General features: G+C 40.9%; 1 long non-coding RNA gene across 1 annotated transcript; it reads right to left on the reverse strand.

The window, feature by feature from the left end:
• Positions 1 to 4,396: 4,396 nt before the first annotated feature.
• Positions 4,397 to 20,374, reverse strand: LOC138851721 (uncharacterized). Its single transcript, XR_011391371.1, has 3 exons — positions 19,731 to 20,374; positions 9,396 to 9,428; positions 4,397 to 7,619 (listed from the first exon to the last, which is right to left on the reverse strand). It is a non-coding gene; the product is annotated as an uncharacterized lncRNA (long non-coding RNA).
• Positions 20,375 to 26,720: the final 6,346 nt, after the last annotated feature.

Here is a 26,720-nt window from a genome sequence, read left to right on the forward strand (position 1 = left end):
CGTAGAACAGGAGCTGGGTCAGGAGAGTATTTACCACTCAATTTCCTCACTTTTTTCCAGACTGCACTCATAGAGGAAGCAGAAGTGATGGTGGAAACATAATCTCACCAGCAAGTGCATTTAGCGTCATGGATGACACAGCGAGCAATCACGCTTCTGCTTAAAATCTACAAGACTCTCATCAGTTTTATTGTACCAGTACCTGCCCCATGCAGCGCGTTTCAAACGTACTGCACGAGCACAAGCAGGAGACCACCAAGGCACGCACTTCTGAGAATGCCTGCCTGAGGTTTGGGGTATAGAATGAGAAGCTGCGGTTAAAACTGATGTCGAGAAGAGGTGTAGGAGCTCATCAATGGATGAAGAAGGAACCTCGCTAAAAGCAGTGAGTTGCGAGTAAAGGTCCCAATTTGCCCGATCAAATTGCCAGCGAGGGCTACGGAAAGGTGGTGAATATGAAGGAGAAGTAAGAATGATTGGAAAATGATAGCTGTCATGTAAGTCCGGTAGAACAGACCAGGCGAAGTCTAGTGCAGTGGAGGAAGAGCAGACCGATAGATCGATGCAAGAGAGAGTATGAGTACGAGGATCAAAATGAATGGGAGTACCCATATTTAAAACATGGAGGGGGTGAGAGGCGAGAAAAGTCTCCAACTGGATGCCACGTGAGTCACAATGAGACCCCCCAGAGGAAATGGTGGGCATTAAAATCGTCAAGTAACAGAAGTGATGGTGGTAAGGATGAAACAAGAAAGGCAAAATCTGGGATAGAAAATGCTCGAGAAGGAGAGAGATGTAAAGAACATATTGTGAACCACTTATTCAAGTGGATACGGGCTGCAGTGTAATGCAGCAAGGCATGGACAAATAGTTGACAGTACGGAATATCATTGCGTAGAAGGGCACTTTCATTAAAGGTCCCATCTGAGAAAGGATCCAAATAATACAATAAATTATAGCCTGAGATAAGTTGGAAAACAGCTGAGTGTAATTTTGGTTCTTGTAAGCAAACACCAACATGGGAAAACCTGGAAAGCAACATCTGAAGCTCACCCCGATTACCCGAGAGGCCGTGGATCTTCCACTGTAAATAGGCCATGATTGGCAATGAGGAAAATACCAGGAATCCGTAGGGCTGGTCACCTACGGACTGGAGGGGTTAGAAAAGTCAACGTGCGGTGGCATTGGAAGACGTTCAAGCAGCGAAGGAACGGAGCGTTGCGAAGAATGGAGTTGTGGAGATGGAGGAGAGGGAAGAGAAGGAACAGGAGGTGGATCAGTGTCCATTGAAGGTTTAATCTCTGCAATATATTCTGAAATGGCTTCAAGTGTTTCTGAATTCAAAGTCGTATGGGAGACAATACTGGAGGTAGGAGGAGGAGGGTGAGTAAAGATTGGGACAGTAATGGACTGTACCAAAGTAGGGGGGGATGAAAGAGTGTAGTGGGACTGGAGAAGAAGTGTGGGAGGGGACAGAAGAGGCAGAAACCTAGGAGGTGGCAGAAGAGGGAGAAACTTGGGAGGAGACGGGGGTGGAAGGCATAGTACGAGGAGGAGGGTGAACCTCCCCTCTCCAGAGAGAGGGGAAGAACTAGGCACAGAGACTGTAAAGGTAAAATGCGGAGGTGGAAGAAGGGAAGGAGGGGGCAAAGAAGATTTGAAAAATGGGGATTTTTTGGACTTTTGAGAAGTAGAGGGGCGATTGGTATAAGGTGTCGTATGAGGTCTTGTCGATACCGGGGCTTGTGAGGAAGGACGCGAAGATGTGAGAACAGACTGAGGTGTTGTAGTAGGGACGTCAGAGCCCAGGACAGCAAAAGAATTAGATACTGGAGTGGCTATGGGAGGGGTAACCACAGAGGAGGCTGCAGAAGTGGGGGGATGTTTTGAAACACGAGAATAATAAACACAGGACAGTCTCCCTTGAAGGCGGAGATGAGAAACTGCCATAGCATAAGGGAGACCTTCTGCCTCTTTGAGGCATCAGATTTCACGCTCATTTAAGTAGACCTGGCAATGGCGAGAGTACGAAGGGTGAGCCTCATGACAATTCAGGCAAGAGGGTGGTTGACTGCAAGATGTATTAGAATGGTCGTCGGCACCACAGACTGGGCATTCAGCTATAGATCTGCAATATTTCGCTGGGTGACCAAAACGCTAGCAATTTCTACACTGTTGCAGTGTAGGGATCACCTTTCTAACTTGTCTCGCGACATAAACAGAGGACGGGAGTTCATGGCTGTCAAAAGTTACTCGAGTCACATTGCAAGGGTATCGTCTCCACCAGCGGGCAGGAAGGACATAAGTGTCTACTTTGAGGATTGGAAGATCCTGGAGTTCCAGCTGTTCAAGAATGTCATTGCCACATGTCCAAAAATTCTGTTGGACTATGGTTTTAGTTAGTTTAATATGTTTATTATGCACCCCATACCCATCCTGTGGGCGGTAGTCAAAAGATTACAGAGGTACATAATTGGTCCAGGGACTGGACTCCAAAGTTTTGATAGCTGAGCAAGTTACAGAGGTAATGAACTCACAATTTACAAAGGTAATGAACTCACAATTTACAAAGGTAATGAACTCACAATTTACAAAGGTAATGAACTCACAATTTACAAAGGTAATGAACTCACAATTTACAAAGGTAATGAACTCCAGGTAAGTCTGGTCACAATCATGACAAGTTACAAAGGTATTTACAGATTACAGAGGTACGTAATGGGTCCAGGGACTGGGCCCCCAAAGTTTTGATAGCCGAACTAGGACTATGGTATGGGCAGAATGACAGTACCAATACAAGAATTGAGAGAAAGATGTTTTTCAATAGTGATAGGAGTAGTATCGATATGCAAAAGGAGAGAAAGATCATGAGCTTGAGTAACATTCTGGACAGTGACGATGCGCGTACCGCTCTTGAGAGCAAGAAATGAAATATCTCTACCAACACGGCGCAGGAGAGATTTGCCAATACTATGGTCGGAAAGATAGGCAGTAGAAGAAGTCAGTCTTAAAGTAAAGAATTTAGTCCATTGTGTGGTCCGAAACCGAGTGTGGAGAAGAAGTGCATGACGTGTCGGTCTTTTCCAAGTAGAATGGGAAGGTAACGATGGAACATAATCAGGAGATTGTCATTGGCGTTTAGAAATGGGACCAGAGTTAGTCTGACGTGGGATGGGCTGGCGATTTGACAACTGCTGCACCATAGAGGGAGAGGCCGGAAGCATAGTCAAAGGAGGGCGGAGGTCAGACAAATTGGAGGAGTCAGTCGAGACCCTGGTACCTGAAGCTGGTGATGAAACAGCACCAGCAAGAGGTACAGGGCCATCAGGAGTGTCCAAAGAGTGGTCAAAAAATGAGGCAGGGTCAGAATGGGGTGCGGTATCAGTAAGGGGCCCGGGGGTAGCAAGTTCATGGATTAGGGCTTCCATGGTTAGGTTACTTCTTTCTTTTTGTTTTTAAGAAAAAAAGAAGAAAATAAAATAAAAACAAAAATAAGAAAAAGGGGGGAATGGGGAGAAATAGTTCCTAGGAGGAATGAAAGGGCCAGAAATCACCCTCTGCGCCCAAGAGGACCTCAACACCGCAAGTAGTGCAGGTGTGGCACGGAACCCGCACTATATCCTACCCTTCATGCCAGTAAACCAGCAATCCAGGATAGCAACCTCACATCTGCTGAGCTACCTCGGTGGACAAAAGAGAGGGCGGCCGGATATCAACCACAAAGCATACCTCCTTCGGCCACCACCCCCGGAATCTGAAAGGCGGCCTCCAGAGATACACCCGTCGCCCCAAAGACACCCAAAGCCACCCCCCAGAAGACCGGAGAGGGAACGGGATATCCCCAGGCGATCCAGATTCCACGGCAAACTACACCACCGCCAAGAACCTCAGCAGAATGGGATTGACCCCGGTACCCTTCCCCTACCTAGGAACCAGTAGGCCTGTGGAAAGAATCCCAAAGGCCAAAAAGAGGAAGGGAATAAGGGAGGGATGGGGGGGAGGAGGAGGAAAGGAAAGGAAAAAGGGAGGATGGGATAGGGAAGGGGGGATTGGGGGGTAATTAGGTTCGGTCTGAGGAAGGAGACCAACAGGTCTAATTCCTCAGACCAAGAGCCTTTTCACCATACCAAGGAGCCCCCCTTGAAGAGGAATGCCAGTAGCAAGGGGCTAGTAACCCCTTCTCCTGTATACATCACTAAATATAAAAAAAGACTTGTTTTTCTTTTTAAGTCACCCTGCCTCAGTGGGATATGGCTGACACATTGAAAAACTTCTGAAAATTGTGAGACCTTTACTCACTCTGCCTGAGGTATCCCAGCAAGTGAACACATCTGTATTATCCCAGTGCCTAACAGAATAGGCAATGGCATAAGAGGGTACAAATAAAAATGGGAACTATGGCTATAGTTTACTTAATAACATAAAGAGTGAGAATACAACATATCCTGACGGAAAATTACATAACTGACCTATGAGACTTATTACCAGGGAAAGGGTAGATGTTATCAGTAACACAGACTTGTACTCGCTCTTAATTCACCGACCAGCTGACCCAAGATTTGCAATGTGTGGTCCACTACACACACAACTATCCAGGGCTCCCATTCACTGGACCTGTCACCAACCTCCCTCTCTGGCTGTTTCCTTGAGCTTATATGGTCCTTAAAGCACCCCCTTTCCCATAAGGCATAGACTACATGTTACAACCTGACACCAGTTCAAGAACAAAAGACCTGACTTAAGCTGAGAGGCGTGTCTGACAGCTATGGCACCTTGCCAAGGCAAGGTGTGTGACAATTTACTGAAGTTAGGTCTCCCTTAGTGACCTCACAAGCACTACATCACAAAATGGCACTGATTGTACAATGCTGTTGTATAACACTGAATTATGAGAAAGACATAAAAAGACTGTTATTTTTTACCTATATGAATTCAGAGATATACAGTGTCATGTTTATGCCCAGTAAAGCTTAATATATGGAAGATCCTCATCCTACACATTTATACACATTATCATGCACACAACTGTGTGGCTAAATAAATACATCATTGATTATCCAGCAATCGGTCATCTGAAATTCAAAACTGTGCAGCAGTCTTTTTAATACAGAGACCTGAAAAATAATCCAGAAGAACAATAAATATATTTTTTTTACATATCAGTTGTCTCCCACCATGATGGGGCAATGAAATAAAAGAGGAAAGACATTCACCATCATTCATTCAATAGCTGTCTTGTCAGAAGCAATGCAACATCACAGTTAATGTGACCCTTTGAACTGTAACATCCTCACCCATCCTTCAGAGTGCAGGTACTGTACTTCCCACCTCCAGAACTGTAACATCCTCACCCATCCTTCAGAGTGCAGGTACTGTACTTCCCACCTCCAGGACTGTAACATCCTCACTCATCCTTCAGAGTGCAGGTACTGTACTTCCCACCTCCAGGACTGTAACATCCTCACTCATCCTTCAGAGTGCAGGTACTGTACTTCCCACCTCCAGAACTGTAATATCCTCACCCATCCTTCAGGGTGCAGGTACTGTACTTCCCACCTCCAGGACTGTAACATCTTCACCCATCCTTCAGAGTGCAGGTACTGTACTTCTCACCTCCAGGACTGTAACCTCCTCATCCATCCTTCAGTGCAGATACTGTGCTTCCCACCTTCAGAACTGTAACATCCTCACCCATCCTTCAGAGTGCAGATACTGTACCTCCCATCTCCTGAACTGTAACATCCTCACCCATCCTTCAGAGTGCAGGTACTGTACTTCCCACCTCCAGGACTGTAACATCCTCACTCATCCTTCAGAGTGCAGGTACTGTACTTCCCACCTCCAGGACTGTAACATCCTCACTCATCCTTCAGAGTGCAGGTACTGTACTTCCCACCTCCAGAACTGTAATATCCTCACCCATCCTTCAGGGTGCAGGTACTGTACTTCCCACCTCCAGGACTGTAACATCTTCACCCATCCTTCAGAGTGCAGGTACTGTACTTCTCACCTCCAGGACTGTAACCTCCTCATCCATCCTTCAGAGTGCAGATACTGTGCTTCCCACCTTCAGAACTGTAACATCCTCACCCATCCTTCAGAGTGCAGATACTGTACCTCCCATCTCCTGAACTGTAACATCCTCACCCATCCTTCAGAGTGCAGATACTGTGCTTCCCACCTTCAGAACTGTAACATCCTCACCCATCCTTCAGGGTACAGGAACTGTACTTCCCACCTCCAGAACCGTAACATCCTCATCCATCCTTCAGGGTGCAGATACTGTACTTCCTGCCTCCAAAACTAACATCTTCAACCATCCTTCAGAGTGCAAGTACTGTACTTCCCACCTCCAGAACTGAAACATCCTTACCAATCCTTCAGGGTACAGGAACTGTATTTCCCACCTCCAAAACTGTAACGTCCTCACCCATCCTTCAGAGTGCAGGCACATACTTCCCACCTCCAGAACTGTAACATCCTCACCCATCCCTCAGAGTAAAGGAACTGTACTTCCTGCTTCCAGGGCTAACATCCTCACCCATCCTTCAGAGTGCAGGTACTGTACTTCCCACCTCCAGGACTCAAAGTCCCACTAACCAGGTTCTCTGAATCCCCTGATTAATCCTATTTTGCTAGCACTCTAACAACACCAGAACATCAAAAAAAAAATGATGTAACTATCGTGTTTTTGACTCTTGTTCAACCCCAGCCAAGGATGCTGCATAATCGAAGATCTATTCTTCATTTGATCTTGTATACAAACCATCTAGCAGACAATAACCTTTGCCTGTTTGACGTGAGGACACGGGAGCTGTGGCTACAGTACTCCAAAGATGAACATCCTAGCCAGGAAAATTGTTACAGTTATGGAAAATGCTGAATCTGTAGAGATCATTTGAGTATAACCAAGCCAGGTAGTGTATAATCAAGCCAGGTGTTGTATAACCAAGCCAGGTGGTGTATAACCAAGGAAGGTGGTGTACAACCAAGCCAGGTGATGTATAGCCCAGCCAGGTATTTTATAGCCCAGCCAGGTGTTGTATAGCTCAGCCAGGTGTTACACAACCAAGCCAGATAGTGCATAAGCAAACCAGGTATTGCCTAACCAAGTCAGATGTTGCATAACCAAGCCAGGTGTTGTATAACCCCTACAGCATTTACAAATACAGTGGACCCCCGGTTAACGATATTTTTTCATTCCAGAAGTATGTTCAGGTGCCAGTACTGACCGAATTTGTTCCCATAAGGAATATTGTGAAGTAGATTAGTCCATTTCAGACCCCCAAACATACATGTACAAATACACTTACATAATTGGTCGCATTGGGAGGTGATCGTTATGTGGGGGTCCACTGTATACATAAACCACAAATAATAAATACATCATTCTCCTTTTTAACTTTGAATATGTGTAGTGGGAGTTTGTAGGAGATATGATGGTTGGAGTAAAACACACTTGTTGGATGGTAACATTTATATTAGCAGAGTATGAAGGGGGAGAGCCCAAACTGCTGTGTCTTGCCTGGCGTAGACCTATGCGGGAACTGAGGCCGATGCAGCGCAGCCCATGCACTCATGCAGGATCACGTGATGCCATCTTCTTCTTATGACCAGAGCTTTGGTAAGATGGGTAAGGAAGATGGATGGGTAAGGATAGAAATATTGGAAAAGGGTGGGAGGGGGAAAGAGGTAGGATATAAAGGTAAGTGGCCCAACCACTTTGGTGTAATTTAAAAAGTGTATGTGGAATAATAAAATATTCTTGAAGGGGTATAATACTAACCCATCAGAGTCACATAGATATAACAGATATATAAGTACATGACTCTGAATTTGAAGTAAATATACAAGTTGCAATTTTTTATTTTTTTTTTTTTTTTGTGACTGCACAACGGATATTTAAACGACAATGAAGGCAATAATTTTCTGGCCAGTTTATAAAGAATTACTTGACACAATAGCTTCTTACAAGGTGGTGTCCCACCATAGTAAATGTAGCATAATTTTAACAGTAGAATGTTATATATGACATCATACAAACTAGTCACTAGGCCTAGCAAAGGGGTCATGTATGTAAAACATATGGATGGTACTAACTATGATACTTAGATAAGCTATACAACACATGTACGGGATCAGCAACTATGCTGACATATGTACAAAAATAAATTCCTGTGATAAAATGTAAAGTGTGGTCAAACACATGTACTAGAGCAGTATTCCTGCAATAGATGTAAAGTGTGGTCAAACATATGTACTAGAGCAGTGTTGCTGCAAGAAATGTAAAGTGTGGTCAAACACATATACTAGAGCAGTATTCCTGCAATAGATGTAAAGTGTGGTCAAACATATGTACTAGAGCAGTATTCCTGCAATAGATGTAAAGTGTGGTCAATTCTTTTATCACAATACCATACACTACAGGTGCGCCTCAACCTACAATGGTTCGACTCGGGATATTTCAACTTTACGATGGTGTGGCAGCAATTACTGTGGAGGTGAAACTTGAGATAATTACCCAATATGAAGGCAACATGTCCATAACTTGTATTCATTTACTGACTTTTCAATACTGGTATTTAGTTAATTATTTATTATTCAGTGACAGTAGTTATTTATTGACTTATTTATCATTTCATATTTGACAAAGTTGTAGGTAGTAGGTTGGTAGACAGCAACCACCCAGGGAGGTACTACCGTCCTGCCAAGTGAGTGTAAAACGAAAGCCTGTAACTGTTTTACATGATGGTAGGATTGCTGGTGTCCATTTTTCTGTCTCATAAACATGCAAGGTTTCAGGTACGTCTTGCTACTTCTACTTACACTTAGGTCACACTACACATACATGTACAAGCATATATATATATATACACACTCCTCTGGGTTTTCTTCTATTTTTCTTTCTAGTTCTTGTTCTTGTTTATTTCCTCTTACCTCCATGGGGAAGTGGAACAGAATTCTTCCTCCGTAAGCCATGCGTGTTGTAAGAGGCAACTAAAATGCCAGGAGCAAGGGGCTAGTAACCCCTTCTCCTGTATATATTACTAAGTGTGAAAGGAGAAACTTTCGTTTATCCTTTTTGGCCACCCTGCCTCAGTGGGATACGGCCGGTGCGTTGAAAGAAAGAAAGATTTCACAAAGTATTTTCGATGGTTTTGTGAGAACATAACCCCACTATAAGTCGATGAGCATCTGTAGTCCAAAATGTAACGAAAAAAGTATTTTACAAATTCACATTATTCCATTCTTATGAGATGACAAAGTTATTAATCTTTAAACACACACAAAAAAATGATGCTACTACACTTTTTACAATAATTAACAAAGTGACCTTCTCAATACATAAGAGTTTCACAAGGCAAACTGTTCAGCCTTTTATAATACAGACTTACCTTCAGAGTCCTTGGGAAGCTCTAAACTCGCACCTGAGAAACAACAAATGATGTTTTTTATATATAAGATGATTCAGTAAAAACACAGTAACAAGGCAGGGTGACCCAAAAAAAGACACTTTGACCATCATTCACACCATCACTGTCTTGTCAGAGACACACAGATACACATCCTTAATAATTAAGTGCTATTTGCAACTTTCCATATTTAGAGCCCTTTATATTGACTTAATAAAACACCGATAAAACAAGGATAATGTAATTACAAAACCGTTTATCCTAAGTACACTAACTTACGTTTACTGGTACATAAAACCTCTACGTATTAGAAAACACTTATTTGTCAACTAAAATACTAAACAATAATAACAAAAATTCATAACTGATCAATTTGGAAAGGAAACATTTAGCGAGCATTTGTTTCATCGTGTACTTTTATAATGGCCCAGGATGTACCTTTGTTAAGTGACTTTATAATGGTCCAAGATGTACCTTTGTCAGTATAATGGTACAGGATGTACCTTGTCAAGCAACTTTATGAAGGTACAGGATGTGCATTTGGGGGGTCACTGATGTAAATAAGAAAGAGTAGAGGACCTAGGACAAATATACATGAACTACAAACAATAAATACAACTATAGGCTGAGTATTGGAAGTTACGCCATTTATGAATACATACTAATGTCTTCCACTAAGATAAGATTTTATGTAACTGAGAGAATGTCCTCTGACCCCATAATGCTCTAGTTTTAGGTGCATGGTATTGTGGTCTACTGTATCAAATGCTTTCTGTAGGTCTATGAAGAGCCTCAGAGGATATTCATTTTTTTCAGTTGCTGTATATAGTAATTCAAGCATCTGAATAATTGATCATTTGTGCTTTTACTCAGCCTAAACCCAAACTGGCAAAGGTTTAATATGTTATGGGATAGGAGGTAGGAGTAGACTGGTTTATGGATTATTTTTTCGAAGATTTCAGAGAGCAAAGGAGAGTTAGATATTATTCTGTAGTTATTTAGTTCTGTATATATAGTTATATAGTACTTTGAGGTGACCCTTGCTGTCTTGAGTATGGATGGCAAGGGTCACCCAGATCCTCAAAAGAGACAATCATACAGAAATAACTACAGACCAATATTGAACTTGCCTTTGCTCTCTAAAATCTTAAAAAAAATAATACATAAACAAATATATTCCTACCTCCTATCCCATAACATACTGAACCCCTGCCACTTTGGGTTTAGGCTGAATAAAAGCATGAGTTAGATACTGGTCTGTTTTACCTCATGTTAATAATCGAGTAAATGAACTTAATTACGAACTAAAAAATGTAAGATTGAGTTTATCATAAATTGATTGTATCATAAATTGTACTACCTCATACATTAGTAACAGAGTGAAATATAGAATATTTGTATTCTACCACTGTAAAAGAACTAATTACAAACTTAGAAATGTAAGATTGTATCATGAATTGTACTACCTCAGATGCTCAAATTACTATATACTCTACAGCAACTGAAAAAATGAATATCCTCTGGTGCTCTTCACAGACCTATGGAAAGCATTTGATACAGTAGATCACTAAAACTAAAACTACTATATAACTGTCAGGGGTTACTACAAATGCTATATAACTGTCAGTGACTACTACAAGTACAGTGGACGCTCAGTTAACGGCGGCATCGGCTAATGGCAAAATCAGTTAGCGGCACTTTATGCATCAAAATACAGTGGACCCCTGACATTCGATGGCATCGACATTCGATAAATCCGACATTTGATGCATTTTAACGCAAAATTTTCGCCTCGACATTCGATGGAAAACCTGACATTCTATACAATTCATACGAGACGTGTCCACGTGTGGCCTGAACTGCCCCGTGTGTGCCAGTGCTTACAAGCCAGCCAGTGTGTGTGCATCTAAGGATACATTCGGTACATTCCATATTATCACTGTGTTTGGTGCTTGTTTCTGCAAAATAAGTCACCATGGGCCCCAAGAAAGCTTCTAGTGCCAAGCCTTCGAGCAAAAAGGCACTAATGACTATTGAAATGAAGAAAGAGATAATTGCTAAGTACAAAAGTGGAGTGAGTGTGTCGGAGCTGGCCAGGTTGTATAGTAAACTCCAATCCACCATCTCTACTATAGTGAGCAGGAAAATGGCAATCAAGGAAGCTGTTGTTGCAAAAGGTGCAATTTTGTTTTCGAAACAGAGATCGCTAGTGTTAGAAGATGTTGAGAGACTGTTATTGGTGTGGATAAATGAAAAACAGATAGCAGGAGATAGCATCTCTCAAGCGATCATTTGTGAAAAGGCTAGGCAGTTGCATGATGATTTGGTAAAGAAATTGCCTGCAACTAGTGGTGATGTGAGTGAATTTAAGGCCAGCAAAGGTTGGTTTGCAAGATTTAAGAATCGCAGTGGCATACACAGTGTGGTAAGGCATGGTGAGGCTGCCAGTTCGGACCATAAAGCGGCTGAAAAATATGTACATGAATTCAAGGAGTACATAGAGGCTGAAGGATTGAAACCTGAACAAGTGTTTAATTGTGACAAAACAGGCCTGTTTTGGAAGAAATTGCCAAACAGGACCTACATTACTCAGGAGGAAAAGGCACTCCCAGGACATAAGCCTATGAAAGACAGGCTTACTCTTCTGATGTGTGCCAATGCTAGTGGTGATTGCAAAGTGAAGCCTTTATTAGTGTATCACTCAAACTCCCAGGGTGTTCAGGCAAAAGAATATCCTCAAGGCTAATTTGTGTGTGCTGTGGAGGGCAAACAGTAAGGCATGGGTCACTAGGGACTTTTTCTATGACTGGTTACACCATGCATTTGCCCCCAATGTGAAAAATTACCTAGCTGAAAAGAAATTAGACCTTAAGTGCCTCCTAGTATTAGACAATGCCCCTGGTCATCCTACAGACTTGGCAGAGCAACTTTCTGGGGACATGAGCTTCATTAAGGTGAAGTTTTTGCCTCCTAATACCACTCCTCTCCTGGAGCCCATGGACCAGCAGGTCATTTCCAACTTCAAGAAACTGTACACAAAAACTATGTTTCAAAAGTGCTTTGTAGTGACCACAAAAACTCAACTTACTCTAAAAGAGTTTTGGAAGGATCACTTTAATAACCTCAATTGTATAAACCTTATAGGTAAGGCTTGGGAGGAAGTGACTAAGAGGACCTTGAACTCTGCTTGGAAAAAACTGTGGCCAGAATGTGTAGACAAAAGGGAATTTGAAGGGTTTGAGGCTAACCCTGAGAATCCTATGCTAGTTGAGGAATCCATTGTCGCATTAGGGAAGTCCTTGGGGTTGGAGGTTAGTGGGGAGGATGTGGATGAGTTGGTGGAGGAGGACAATGATAACTAACCACTGATGAGCTGCTAGATCATCTTGAACAGCAAGAGGAAACTGAGGAAACTGCTTCGGAGGAGGGGATAGAGAAATTGAAGAAGTTGCCTACTTCAAAGATTAAGGAAATGTGTGCAAAGTGGCTTGAAGTGCAAACCTTTTTTGATGAAAATCACCCTGACACAGCTACTGCAAGCCATGTTTGCAACCTGTACACTGACAGTGTTGTGAAACACTTTAGGAAAGTCATAAAGGAACGAGAGGTACAGGCCTCTATGGAAAGATATGTTGTGCGACAGAAGTCCAGTGACTCTCAAGCTGGTCCTAGTGGCATTAAAAGAAGAAGGGAAGTAACCCCGGAAAAGGACTTGCCACCTCAAGTCCTAATGCAAGGGGATTCCCCTTCTAAACACTAACACCATCAACACTCTCCCCTCCTCCCATCCCATCAATCATCACCAGATCTTCATTAAAGGTAAGTGTCAATTATTCTATTGTTATTAATCTATTGTTATTGTTGTTATTGTAATTATTCTATTGCATTAAACTTAATACATGTATTTCATGTGGTAATTTTTTTTTTCATGCTTTTGGGTGTCTTGCACGGATTAATTTGATTTCCATTATTTCTTATGGGGAAAATTAATTCGACTTTCGATATTTTCGACATTCGATAGCTCTCAGGAACGGATTAGTATCGAATGTTGAGGGTCCACTGTACTGGCTCAGCTAATGCCCAAGAACTCGGTTAAGGGCATTCATCCCAAACGTGTCCACGCGGCCTAAGCCATGGCCACCCGTCCACTCCATGTAGTGTGCCATTGTTTACAAGCCAGTGAGGATGATTCCACACGTACATGTGATATATTTTGTATTATTCCATTGTTGTTAGTGCTTGTAACTGCTAAATACGCCACCATGGGCCCAAAGAAAGCTGCTAGTGCCAGCCCAGTGGTAAAGAAGGAAAGAAGCACACTAGAATTCAAGAAAAAACTCGTAGCAAAGTACCAAAGTGGAGAAGGAAGAGAGGGGAGAATGTGCCTTCCGCAGTGATTCAGTGATTCTACGATATGTACGATACAAAAGCAGCTATAGTGCCAGCCAGCGATAAAGTGTAGAATTAACAGTGTAGCAACTAAGTTAAGCGACAGAAAAACGATACGAAAGTAACTCTCCAATGTTGTTGGATGTGTATAGGACCGCTGAATATACGCCGCCCTGCTACGTATCTTCCACCACCCTAAACCTCTGTCAGCATCTCCTCCATCAAACTAACATCAAATTAACATCTCCTCCAAGGTAAGTGTAAATATAAAAGTGTAAGTATAAAGGTAAATATAAGTGTAAATATAAAATTACCCCAATGGAAATAACTAAGTCACTGACTTTTTTGGGTTATCCTAGATACTTTACACACATGGTGCTATGTATGATAATCTATGTACATAACTATTTGTGTATGCCTGAATAAACTTATTTATAAATTACAATGTAAATATTTCTTATTTATAAATTAAAATGTAAATACAGTGGACCCCCGGTTAACGATATTTTTTTCATTCCAGAAGTATGTTCAGGTGCCAATACTGACCGAATTTGTTCCCATAAGGAATATTTATTTATTTATTTATTTATTTATTTATTTCCAATTTGTGCACACATACAGAGGTACAAAAAAAATACAGATAAGAGCAGTATGCCAAAGCCACTTATACTATGCATAGCATTACGGGCTGGCTTAAAATTAACTTAAGATTAACTAAGCAATGATTATTATTATTATTATAATCAAAAAGAAGCGCTAAGCCACAAGGACTATACAGCGCTACTACTAAGCAATGATGAAATCAGTGATAAAACATTAATGTAGACAGATAACTATAAAGCACAAGTGAGTATTACAAAGACAGGTCATATGGTTGCATTCAGTTAGGTAGTGATTCTGTTAGGTAGTGTATTTAAAAAATAATAAAGTTAGATTGGGTTTTAGGTTTAACATTTATGTGATATAATTGTGAGAAACATTTAAGATATACAATTTATAATGTTCAGTTATTCAGTATTTATTTGGTTTTGGGTGAGTAAGTAATCTTTGAGAAGAGACTTGAATTTATAAACAGGTTGTGTTTCTTTTATATTTACAGGTAATGAATTCCAGATTTTAGGGCCTTTTATGTGCATTGAGTTTTTGCATAGTGTGAGATGGACACGAGGAACATCAAAGAGTGATCTGTGCCTTGTGTTATGGTCATGTGTTCTGTTGAGGTTGGCAAGGAGATGTTTGAGGGGAGGGTTAATATCAGAGTTAAGTGTTCTATGTATGTAATAGGTGCAGTAATAAGTATGGATGTTTTGTATGGTGAGTAGGTTTAGTGTATTGAATATTGGTGGAGTGTGCTGCCTGTAGTGAGAATTTGTTATCATTCTAACTGCAGCCTTTTGTTGGGTAATTAGTGGTCTGAGATGGTTAATTGTTGTTGAGCCCCATGCACAAATTCCATAGGTGAGATAGGGGTAAATAAGAGAGTGATATAGGGCCAGGAGGGCTGACTGTGGAACATAGTACCGTATCTTCGATAGTATGCCTACAGTCTTGGAAATTTTCTTAGAAATTTGATGTATATGTGTATGAAATTTGAGTCTATTATCAAGGTGGATTCCTAAGAATTTTCCCTCTGTTAGTTTTGTGATAGGTGATCCATTTATCATTATGTTAAGAGGGACATCTGTAGCTCTGTTACCAAACTGAATGAAGTAGGTTTTGTCAATGTTTAGTGTAAGTTTGTTAGTCCTCATCCAGGTAGATATTTTCTGTAATTCGGTATTTACAGTATTGGCTAGCGTGACTGGGCTCGGGTGAGAGAAGACGTATGTAGTGTCATCTGCAAATAGTGTGGGTTTGAGTAATTGCGAAGCATTTGGAAGGTCATTTATGTATAGGAGAAAGAGAAGAGGGCCAAGGACACTTCCCTGTGGGACACCAACTGTAATTGGTTGTGCAGAAGAGTTTGCCCCATTTGCGTACACATATTGGCTTCTGTTGCTGAGGTAAGACTTGAGGTAGTTGAGGGAGTGCCCTCTTATACCATAGTGTGACAATTTTACGTGGAGCAAGTCATGGTCAACTGTATCAAAAGCTTTACGTAAGTCAATGAAGATCCCCAGTGGGACTTCTTTTTTCTCTATTGCAGTGTATATATGTTCTAGCATGTGTATAATAGCATCATTAGTATTTTTATTAGGCCTGAATCCAAATTGGCAGGGGTTGAGTATGTTTTGGGAGATAAGGTAGGAGTAGATTCGTTTATGAATTAATTTTTCGAAGATTTTTGAGAGAGGGTGTAAGTTGGATATTGGCCTATAGTTATTCAACTCTGTTTGGTCTCCTCCTTTGTGGATCGGGGTGACCCTTGCTATTTTGAGTACTGTAGGGAAGGTGGAGGATTCAATGGATTTGTTAAAGAGTGTTGCAATGATTGGTGATAGCACTTGTGACACTTTTTTGTATATAAGGGGTGGTAAGGTATTTAAATCTCCTGCCTTGTTTTTTAGTGCGTTGATAATAAGGGAGACTTCGTATGGGTTAGTCGGAGCTAGGAACAGTGTGTTCGGGTAGTTGCCGGTGAGGTAGTCATTTGGTGGGGTATCTGAGCTTGGGATTTTATTGGCAAGGTTTTGTCCTATAGTGGAGAAGAAATCATTGAGTCTGTTTGCTGTTTCTGTTGGTGGGAGTTGGGGTTCATCTGTTTTTGCTAATTTTATTTCGCTATTTCGTGATATCTTTTTTGTTCCCAGAATTTCTGATAGGGTTTTCCAGGTCTTTTTTATATCACCTCGTAAGTTGGATAATCTGTTCTCATAATACAATTTTTTTGCCCTTCTTAACAGGCTGGTTAGGATTGACGAGTAACGTTTTGTTTGGTCTCTGGTTATGTGACCCATTCTGTACTGTTTTTCATATTGGTGTTTTGTATTTATGGATTTGAGAATGCTGGGTGTTAGCCAGGGACTGTTCAGTCTCTTTGCTGTCATCTGTTTAGTTTTTTTAGGGCAGTGCTTGTTATAGAGGTATTGGGTTTTTTTTAGAAAATTATTAATACATTCGTCAATATCTGTATAGGTTTCTAGCTCAGTGTGCCAATCAATGTTTGCTATTGCTGTTGTGAAGTTATTAATGGCTGCCTCATTGTGAAGTCTGAAGGTGACTTTAGTAGTGTCTTGGGGTAGTTTACCAAGAGTTGTTATGAGGAAAGTAGGGTAGTGGTCTGTGGTATTATCTGTAATTATGCCTGATTTTAAAGGGGATATGGTGTTGGTCCAGATGTGGTCAAGTAGGGAAACACTAGTCTCTGTAACTCTTGTAGGTTTTGTTACTGTTGGTAGTAACATACAGTTACTCATTGTGTTTGTGAATTCAGTAACGTGTGGGTCCTGGTCTTGCAGGAGATTTATATTGAAGTCACCTGAGAGTAGTAAGTGATCTTTGTTCATGCGTGCATCAGTTATCATACTTCCTAGATTTTGACTAAATTGGCTAATGTTTGACTGTGGAACTCTGTAGATGTTTATCAATGTGAGAGGTTTTTGTAGGTACTTTGATTTGAATTTAGCTATTATATATTCCCCATGTTCATCCCTTGTGCAAGTATTAGTGATACATTCTAGTTGGTCTGAGTAGTATATGGCTGTGCCACCCCCTTGTTGATCTGGCCTACAGTTGTGTATGGCTGTGTAACCAGGAACGGCATAGACATCTGTACTATCAGGCTTTAGCCAGGTTTCAGTTAGTGTAATGATGGACATATTGGCATGTAAGGAATTTAGTAATGCTATGAGGTCATCGTAATGCTTGCTTAAAGATCTGATATTGTAGTTAAATATAGTTATGTTGTTGTTGGCACTGAGAAGTGCCTTTGATTGTTCTGCAGTGTAGTAATTACAGTTACTGTTTGATTCATTTAAGTCATTAAATAAGAGGTTGGTATCAGGATCAATGCTTGTAATCATAAGATTTGTAGTGAATCTATAGTTTGAATTAAGTATAAAACAAAGTAAATAGTCTTAAGCTAAAAAATAGCACCTGGATTATTTAACAAATGTAAAATAATGAGCTAAGGGACTAATACAAATAAAGTGATGATCAAATAGTGGAGCTTGGGAATATGATAGTAGGTAGTACTATAAAGGTAATTTTTTAAAGTTAGAATTATAGTATAAAATTATAATATAAAAGGGACTAATATAGGTTGTGGTGACCAATAAAGTGGTAATCAAAAAAATGAGCTTTGGAATATAATGGCAAAATTGTGAACTTATTCTACTTTAGCACCTAAGAATAGGTCCATTTCAGACCATTTTCAGTCCATTTCAGACCCCCAAACATACACGTACAAACGCACTTACATAAATACACTTACATAATTGGTCGCATTGGGAGGTGATCGTTAAGCGGGGGTCCACTGTATTTCTTATTTATAAATTATGTACATTAACCCCTAAACGGTCCAAACGTATATATACGTTTTTTCAACATCTGAAAGTGTGTAAAAAATGTAAATCTTGTTTTTTGTTTTACATTTGAAAACATGTAAAAAAACTTTTATCTACATTTTTTTTTTTGTTATATTTATAAATATGTAAAAAAAAAGTAGATCTACTTTTGGAGCACTGCGAATTTGAACGTCGATCTGTTTGGACCACTTAAGGGTTAGGTGTGTGAGTGGTGGTGGGTTCTGCTGCCGCCTTACCTCCACTACCACTATGTATGGCGTCTCTCAGTGGCCATTATAAACCCAACAACAACACTTCCACCACTTACTCCTCACATACATTATGACTTATTTTATTCATGTTAGAAAATATATCATGTTTCTATGTTATTAATAGTGTTTATTATGTCATATTAGATGAATTGTGATAGATAAATAAGCCGCAGAGATGATATTAGCATCATATTGAAGCATAATAAACTCGCCTTCCTCTCACCTCCTACCTGTCTTCCATACACCAACAAGAGCCAATAAAGGTTAAGTGTGATGTTAAATGTTCATTTATCCATTTTATTAGCGTTTTATATTTATTTGTCATTGTTTTTTGCATTTATATTTATATTTATATTTAATCTTTAAAAACAATATTTTTTTGTTAATACTTTTGGCTGTCTGAAACAATCAAGAAAACTGTTCTTATGAACAAGAAAATGACCTTATGATAAGAAATTAATTTGGTGAGCAGGACAATAACCTTGTATGCAGGGCAATGACCATGTTTACCTGAAGTTTACCTGGAGAGAGCTCTGGAGTTCAACACCCCCATGGCCCAGTCTGTGACCAGGCCTCATGGTGGATCATGGCCTGATCAACCAGGCTGTTACTGCTAGCCGCATGCACTCCAACATACGAACTACAGCCCGGCTGGTCAGGTACTGACTTTAGGTGCCTGTCCAGTGCCTGCTTGAAGACAGCCAGGGGTCTATTGGTAATCTCCCTTATGTATGTTGGGAGGCAGTTGCACAGACTTGGGCCCCTAACACTTATTGTTTTGTCTCTTAACATGCTAGTGACACCCCTGCTTTTCACTGGGGGGATGTTGCATCATCTGCCGAGTCTTTTGCTTTTGTAGGGAGTAATTTTCGTGTGCAAGTTTGGTACTAATCCCTCTAGGATTTTCCGAGTGTATATAATTATGTATCTCTCTCGCCTGTGTTCTAGGGAGTACAGGTTTAGGAACTTGAAGCGTTCCCAGTAATTGAGGTGTTTTATCTCAGTTATTCGTGCTGTGAACGTTCTCTGTGCATTTTCTAGGTCAGCAATTTCACCTGCCTTGAAAGCTGCTATTAGTGTGCAGCAATATTCCACCCTAGATAGAACTAGTGACCTGAAGAGGGTCATGTGAGCAGGACAATAACCTTATAAGCAGGACAATGACCATGTGAGCAAGACAAGGAAGGACCTTGTGAGCAAAAAATACTGACCTTGTGAGCAAAGACAGAGATGCATCTCTCAGTATGTTCTTCATATTCGACAGCATCCTACTGTCCAGTGTCTTTACGAACCAAGTGATAGCGATGGCTGGCTTCACAAGAGTAAATCTTGTTGGTCGCTGCTCACAGAAAGAAAATAACCAAGTCACCCAGGAGAAATAAACATGGCATGGTTTGTAACCAGTTAGTGATGGAGGTTTGAGCCTTCACCCAGTAATCCAACTGGTGTGGGTCACATCCTGGGGACAAAATTACTGTATTTCACATCTTATGATTTGTTTTATTTCAATGGTTCAGCATCGGATAACTGGGAGAGCTACAGCCCACCCCATGCCCCAAAATAACAAAAAAAGGCACAATACCGTGACTGGAACGATACACAAATAACCCGTTCCAGTCACTGACCATCAGTTTATAGGATGCAGGGTGGTTTCTGGAGATATTTTATGGAAAAAAAAATGTGTCTAATAAGCCGCAAAATACAGTAATCCAAGTTGCAGGAAATGCTCTGCATAACAAGAGATTTTCTATATACATAGTAGTATGTCACTGATGTCAGCTATGGTCTGTATATCTTGTACGGTTAGTCCTTGACTTACAAACACATTGAGAATCTTGTGTATCATATCATTACAGGTGGCCCTCCATATTCACGAGGGTTAGGGATCAAGAACCTCGCAAATCTTGAAAATTCGCAAATGCTTGGTGCATAAATATGATGTAGGGAAATATAATAATACTGTAGTGTTCACTAATGTTTTGATGCGCAAATATATTGCAGCGAAATACAACAATAGTATTTACTTAGCCTAACAATATTGCTTCCTTAACCTATTGAACCATGGACAATCATAAAACACATGAAAACTTCATAAAATATTGTATATACATGTTATGATTGGGCAGCTGGGCATTTGCGAATATTTGAAACTCGTGAAAGTGGAGGGCTAGCTGTATTGTGTATAATATCATTATTATACACAATACAGAAAGTCCTCAATGTGTTCTAAGTTGAAGACGACTTCTATAATGAATATTATAGACAATACACGAGATTCTCGAGGTATTTGTAAGTCAAGGATTTACTGTACATGTACTTGCAGAAATAAAGATTATTATTATTATTATTTATCATGTTAAACAATTCTTACAACCAAAACACTCACCCATTCTTTATTTTCAAGCACCAACATGATCAAAAGTTTAGAATTACACCAACAGTAGAAACATCACTGTTAAAGGCACAGGAAGGTGCCCCTTGACTTACGATGGGATTATGTTCTAACGAACCCATCGTAAGTTGAAAATATCATAGGAGTTTAATTGGAGTTTACCTGGAGAGAGTTCCTGGGGTCAACGCCCCCGCGGCCCGGTCTGTGACCAGGCCTCCTGGTGGATCAGAGCCTGATCAACCAGGCTGTTGCTGCTGGCTGCACGCAAACCAACGTACGAGCCACAGCCCGGCTGGTCAGGAACCGACTTTAGGTGCTTGTCCAGTGCCAGCTTGAAGACTGCCAGGGGTCTGTTGGTAATCCCCCTTATGTATGCTGGGAGGCAGTTGAACAGTCTCGGGCCCCTGACACTTATTGTATGGTCTCTTAACGTGCTAGTGACACCCCTGCTTTTCATTGGGGGGATGTTGCATCGTCTGCCAAGTCTTTTGCTTTCGTAGTGAGTGATTTTCGTGTGCAAGTTCGGTACTAGTCCCTCTAGGATTTTCCAGGTGTATATAATCATGTATCTCTCCCGCCTGCGTTCCAGGGAATACAGGTTCAGGAACCTCAAGCGCTCCCAGTAATTGAGGTGTTTTATCTCCGTTATGCGCGCCATGAAGGTTCTCTGTACATTTTCTAGGTCAGCAATTTCACCTGCCTTGAAAGGTGCTGTTAGTGTACAGCAATATTCCAGCCTACATAGAACAAGTTACCTGAAGAGTGTCATCATGGGCTTGGCCTCCCTAGTTTTGAAGGTTCTCATTATCCATCCTGTCATTTTTCTAGCAGATGCGATTGATACAATGTTATGGTCCTTGAAGGTGAGATCCTCTGACATGATCACTCCCAGGTCTTTGACGTTGGTGTTTCGCTCTATTTTGTGGCCAGAATTTGTTTTGTACTCTGATGAAGATTTTATTTCCTCGTGTTTACCATATCTGAGTAATTGAAATTTCTCATCGTTGAACTTCATATTGTTTTCTGCAGCCCACTGAAAGATTCGGTTGATGTCCGCCTGGAGCCTTGCAGTGTCTGCAATGGAAGACACTGTCATGCAGATTCGGGTGTCATCTGCAAAGGAAGACACGGTGCTGTGGCTGACATCCTTGTCTATGTCAGATATGAGGATGAGGAACAAGATGGGAGCGAGTACTGTGCCTTGTGGAACAGAGCTTTTCACCGTAGCTGCCTCGGACTTTACTCTGTTGACGACTTCTCTCTGTGTTCTGTTAGTGAGGAAATTATAGATCCATCGACTGACTTTTCCTGTTATTCCTTTAGCACGCATTTTGTGCGCTATTACGCCATGGTCACACTTGTCGAAGGCTTTTGCAAAGTCTGTATATATTACATCTGCATTCTTTTTATCTTCTAGTGCATTTAGGACCTTGTCGTAGTGATCTAATAGTTGAGACAGACAGGAGCGACCTGTTCTAAACCCATGTTGCCCTGGGTTGTGTAACTGAGGGGTTTCTAGATGGGTGGTGATCTTGCTTCTTAGGACCCTTTCAAAGATTTTTATGATATGGGATGTTAGTGCTATCGGTCTGTAGTTCTTTGCTGTTGCTTTACTGCCCCCTTTGTGGAGTCTGTTGTTTTTAGTAACTGTGGGATGACCCCCGTGTCCATGCTCCCTCTCCATAGGATGGAAAAGGCTCGTGATAGGGGCTTCTTGCAGTTCTTGATGAACACGGAGTTCCATGAGTCTGGCCCTGGGGCAGAGTGCATGGTCATGTCATTTATCGCCTGTTCGAAGTCATTTGGCATCAGGATAACGTCGGATAGGCTTGTGTTAACCAAATTTTGTGGCTCTCATAAAAAAATTCATTTTGATCTTCGACTCTCAGTCTGGTTAGCGGCTTGCTAAAAACTGAGTCATATTGGGACTTGAGTAGCTCACTCATTTCCTTGCTGCCATCTGTGTAGGACCCATCTTGTTTAAGTAGGGGCCCAATACTGGATGTTGTTCTCGACTTTGATTTGGCATAGGAGAAGAAATACTTTGGGTTTCTTTCGATTTCATTTATGGCTTTTAGTTCTTCCCGCGATTCCTGACTCCTATAAGATTCCTTTAGCTTGAGTTCGATGCTTGCTATTTCTCTGACCAGTGTCTCCCTACGCATTTCAGATATATTGACCTCTTTTAGCCGCTCTGTTATTCTTTTCCGTCGCCTGTAAAGGGAGCGCTTGTCTCTTTGTATTTTACATCTACTCCTCCTTTTTCTTAGAGGAATAAGCCTTGTGCATACATCGAGTGCCACCAAGTTAATCTGTTCTAGGCATACGTTGGGGTCTGTGTTGCTTAGTATATCTTCCCAGCTTATATCGGTTAGGACTTGGTTTACTTGGTCCCACTTTATGTTTTTGTTATTGAAGTTGAATTTGGTGAATGCTCCCTCGTGACTAGTCTCATTATAAATAAATTAATAACTGCTGTCACTGAATCAGTAAATAAACATATAATTACTGTAACTAACTAAATACAGCCTCTCCTCACTTAGCGACGTACTCCTTTACCAATGCCTTGGACTTACAATGGGCTCTCTGACCAGTATTCATACCTAAATAATGTATATTAGAGCTGATTTCCTCTCTTCTGTTTATTACAATATACAGTACGCTGCTGTATGTGTAAAAATATACCAGAAATGTTATAAATGGTGCAAAGATGACATTAAAAAATTATCAAAGCTGGTTGACAAACCCACTACCATTATAATATGCTCCTCACTTCGCGACAAATTCATTTAATGACGTGGTCTCATGAATGGAACTCCATCGTTAAGTGTGGAGGGGCTGTACCAGTATTAAAAATTAAATGAATGAATACAAGTTACCTTCATGTTGGGTAATTATCTTAAGTTTCATCTCCAAAGTAACTGCTGCTACACCATCGTAAAGTCGAACTCTCGTAAGTCGAACCGTTGTCAAGTCAAAATATTGTAAGTTGAACCCAAAATGCTCTGCATGGCTATGGGCTTCCTGCTTGCACACCTAAATGTCACCCATCACTGTACAAGCACTGTAACATGTCAACCATCACTGTACGAGCACTGTATCATGTCACCCATCATTGTACAAGCACTGTATCATGTCACCCATCACTGTACAAGCACTGTATCATGTCACCTATCATTGTACAAGCACTGTATCATGTCAACCATCACTGTACAAGCACTGTATCATGTCACCCATCACTGTACAAGCACTGTATCATGTCACCCATCACTGTACAATCACTATCATGTAACCCATCATTGTACAAGCACTATCATGTCAACCATAACTGTACAAGCACTGTATCATGTCAATCATCATTGTACAAGAACTGTATCAAGTCAACCATCACTGTACAAACATTGTATCATGTCAACCATCACTGTACAAACATTGTATCATTTTACCCATCACTGTACAACCATTGTAACATGTCACCCATCACTGTACATTGTATCATGTCACCCATCATTGTACAAGCACTGTATCATGTTACCCATCACTGTACAAACATTGTATCATGTCACCCATCACTGTACAAGTACTATCATGTCAGTCATCACTGTACAAGCACTATCATGTCACCCATCACTGTACAAACATTGTATCATGTCACCCATCACTGTACATTGTATCATGTCACCCATCACTGTACAAACATTGTATCATGTCAACCATCTCTGTACAAACATTGTATTAAGCTGAAATAAACATTTAACTTTGTTTATGCCCAGTTAGTGGTGTAGGTTTGAACCTTCATCCAGTAATCATGGTACAGTCTGTGACCAGTTAGTGGTGGAGGTGTGACCAGTTGGGTCATTCATAATTACTCACCCCATGTACAGCAGTTTGAATCCCTATCAGGTTCATTTGTTCAGGAGTTTCAAATTCTTCAACGCCTTCACAGAGACATACTCACGGGGCAGCTCGTGAACTATCTCCTGGGCCCCCTGCGGCATGTTCCCGGTGCCCATGAAGATGAACATCAGAGAACCAATGGATTTTGGCATCGTGCCCAGCGAAATTTCATAGCCGGTGTCACGAACTTGCCATCTCTGTGTTGCGGTAATTATGGGCGGGTCCAATGTGCTGTAGGAATCAACTGATTCAATATTTACTGATTATACAGTGGAACCTCTACTTGCGAGTGGGTCCATGTGCGAGTTTTTCCAAATACGAGCAGTTGATGGATCGATGTTTTGCTTCCATACGTGAGCAAAATTTCTACAAGCGAGCAGACCTCAAGGCAGGTTCCTTGACACTGGTGAGGGGCTTTTGCTCTTGATCTCGGGAATTGTATCTCATTTGTTTGTTGGACTATCTTATTGAAACTTGGGCAATGTATGATGGAAAGATGCTTCTTAATGTACACCAAAAATTAAAGAAATCTAAGCATAAATAATGGAGTTCACTTCTCAGCAATTAGCCACCCCTTAGTGGTAATTTCAAATGGTTTTTATGGTTGTATTCTTGATTTTTGGTCTCATTTGATAGAATGGAAGATATATTACAGAAATAGATATGATTTTGATTGCTTTCACAACAAAAAGTACCTTGAAATAGAGCTCAACCTAGGAGAAATGTCCATTGCTTGGCTGTTTCAGTGTAAACAAATGACATCACAGTAAATCTTATATTTTTTGTGTGAATAAAAATTACAAATTATTTATATAATAATGAGAGTGCAAAAATTATAGGGGGATAAGTCTGTTGAGTTATAGGTAGTAGGTTGGTAGACAGCAACCGCCCAGGGAGGTACTACCGTCCTGCCAAGTGAGTGTAAAACGAAAGCCTGTAATTGTTTTACATGATGGTAGGATTGCTGGTGTCCTTTTTTCTGTCTCATGAACATGCAAGATTTCAGGTACGTCTTGCTACTTCTACTTACACTTAGGTCACACTACACATACATGTACAAGCACATATATGCACACCCCTCTGGGTTTTCTTCTATTTTCTTTCTAGTTCTTATTCTTGTTTATTTCCTCTTATCTCCATGGGGAAGTGGAACAGAATTCTTCCTCCGTAAGCCATGCGTGTTGTAAGAGGCGACTAAAATGCCGGGAGCAAGGGGCTAGTAACCTCTTCTCCTGTATATATTACTAAATGTAAAAGGAGAAACTTTCGTTTTTCCTTTTGGGCCACCCCGCCTCGGTGGGATACGGCTGGTGTGTTGAAAGAAAGAAAGAAAGAAGTCTGTTGAGTATACCTGGTAAAGTGTATGGTAGAGTTATTATTGAAAGAATTAAGAGTAAGACAGAGAATAGGATAGCAGATGAACAAGGAGGCTTTAGTAAAGGAAGGGGGTGTGTGGACCAGGTGTTTACAGTGAAACATAATTGAACAGTATTTAGATAATACTAAAGAGGTTTTTGTGGCATTTATGGATTTGGAAAAGGCGTATGACAGGGTGGATAGGGAAACAATGTGGCAGATGTTGCAGGTGTATGGTGTAGGAGGTAGGTTACTGAAAGCAGTGAAGAGTTTTTACGAGGATAGTGAGGCTCAAGTTAGAGTATGTAGGAAAGAGGGAGATTATTTCCCAGTAAAAGTAGGCCTTAGACAAGGATGTGTGATGTCACCGTGGTTGTTTAATATATTTATAGATGGGGTTGTAAGAGAAGTATATGCGAGGGTCTTGGCAAGAGGCGTGGAGTTAAAAGATAAAGAATCATACATAAAGTGGGAGTTGTCACAGTTGCTCTTTGCTGATGACACTATGCTCTTGGGAGATTCTGAAGAGAAGTTGCAGAGGTTGGTGGATGAATTT

The sequence above is a fragment of the Cherax quadricarinatus genome, unplaced genomic scaffold (assembly GCF_038502225.1).
Source record: "Cherax quadricarinatus isolate ZL_2023a unplaced genomic scaffold, ASM3850222v1 Contig1815, whole genome shotgun sequence".
NCBI lineage: Eukaryota > Metazoa > Arthropoda > Malacostraca > Decapoda > Parastacidae > Cherax > Cherax quadricarinatus.